This window comes from Gambusia affinis, linkage group LG11, assembly GCF_019740435.1.
Source record: "Gambusia affinis linkage group LG11, SWU_Gaff_1.0, whole genome shotgun sequence".
Taxonomy (NCBI): Eukaryota; Metazoa; Chordata; class Actinopteri; order Cyprinodontiformes; family Poeciliidae; genus Gambusia; species Gambusia affinis.
The window spans coordinates 9579578-9581827 of record NC_057878.1 but is presented as its reverse complement, the minus strand read 5'-3'; positions in this window follow the sequence as shown (position 1 = coordinate 9581827).

Sequence of the window (2250 nt, the reverse complement as noted above, 5' to 3'; positions counted from 1 at the left end):
AGGTCATGGTTTAAACAAATGAACAGTTATTAGATTATTTTATTATCTAATAAAATAATTAGATAATTAGTTATTAAAAAAAAGGGGGGGGGGGTCAATTATCAGTTAACGTTATAATTTTCTACAAAGGATGTAACAACAATGCAAACAGACACTCAGCACTGAGCTTATCTCAACCCAAAGCTAGTCGCTCGAGGAAGATTTAGCGGCAAAAGTCAAGCTAAAACCTTCGGTAAAATTAGCACCTTAGCTAACGTTAATTCGAACCAGCTCAAAAAATAACACCATCATATTTTTCTATCTTTCACCTCATGCTAAGTTATAGCATTACAGCATGATGCTATAAGTTACGTTAGCTCCATCTAAAATGTACATATCCAGATTAAGTTTTGGCTTCAAACAGTTTTCTAAGAAGTGTTTTTTTACCTGTATTGCGAAGAGCTGAAGCAGTGTGAGCCCACAGCGACAGAGCTGCACTTGCACTTGGACGGAAAAAGCTTCGGAGTTTAAAACAAACGTCATCAGAAAAACGTTGGAAGCGAAGCCACCCTTGATGACGTAGCCAGATAAACTGCATATTAATGTTAGCTAGGATGTGAAAAAAACAAAAGTACACGCCTCTCTTTCTGCCTTAAAATATGTTAACCACTAAAGGAGTAAAAATACAGAAACAGGGAACCACGATGAAACATCTATGATGACCGTTGGAAATCAAATAGAATTCTTAGGCCAGCGCAAAGACATTATAAGTGCAGTATCACTACTGCAATGTGTAAACAGTAAATTACAACTTCAAAACATACAGTAAGTTACTGTAATGCTATGTACTATACCCATAATGCAATGCAAATTACAGTAACTAATTGTAAAGATGTTTTATGTTAGTTTTACTGGGCATTTTGCGGTATTTAGCTGTAAAAAATACAGCAAAGGCTAACAGTACAAGACATTATAAATACAGTACCACTACTGCAATGTGTAAACAGTAAATTACTGCAACTTCAAAACATACAGTAAGTTACTGTAATACAATGTCCTTTACCCATAATGCAATGCAAATTACAGTAACTAATTGTAAAGATGTTTTATGTTAGTTTTACTGGGCATTTTGCGGTATTTAGCTGTAGAAAATACAGCAAAGGCTAACAGTGTACAGTTATCTGAGATTCTTTACAATAGTGGTTTATTGCTTTTACAATGTACAGTTAAGCTTAAGGTTATCCATAACCCTGTAAAATTTAGGTTCAATGTAATCTTTTCATTTGACCACCATTTCTTCAGATTGATGCAGCGTTAATGTTTAAGAGTCCCCCAGCCAGAGCCCTGATTTTAATCTGATTACCACATCATGTCATCACTAAAAGTAAATCTTCGAAACACAAGTGAAAACCTTCAAAAAGCTGGTCAGCAATTATCAAAAGAGTTTTATTCCTGTTAAGCAAGCAAACAATTCCTTGGATGATTGAATGTTTCTGTGTTTCTGAGCACCATTGGGGGAATGTGGCAGTATAGCGTCATTCACTTTGAGTGGTCAGAATGGCTAAAGAGAAGAGCTAAGTTTTATGTGTCCGTTTGGTTGAATAAAAATGATTTCACATCTAAATCTGCAAGGGATATGTCTAATTTTCTGGCATAGCTGTGTGTAGAAACCAACTTAATAAGAGGAATTGTTAGTTCCCAAAGATATTGCCAGAATTTCATCTCGTTCTTGTGAGCCCAATATTGTGAGTGTCTTATTGTTTTGTGAACTGGATGTGTCGCCACACCCTTGGTTCTCCTAAATGCACCTATTTCCCTTTTCTTCATTTCATGGTGGCTCCTGCAGTTAATCTGGTCCACCTCGGAGGACAGGCTGACTGTGTCGCTATAAACTGTGGCTCTTCTCCTCACAAGTTAGAGAGCGTCAGTGAGCTCCACTGCGGCACTCCCCGTGAGCGGCGCCTGATTTGTGGGGGGAATTTATCACACAAACAGCCCAGAGGTGATTTCAATATTTACTCGGCAGTCTGTTCTGCATACGTCTCATTTGGAAAACAGTTGACTCTTGCCCATTATACACAAATGAAGGCTGACCTTCAGGCTGGGCAGAGGCCACATTCATTATGTGAAGAAGTATCACCTTCTTATGAGGCGATGGCGTCCAACCCCCTTCACCCCCACCACCAACCCCTTCGTCTTGCTTTGCTTATGCATATGGAACAGCAAGCGAGGGTCCATTGCAAACGAGAGGGCCCAGGCTGACATGATGTA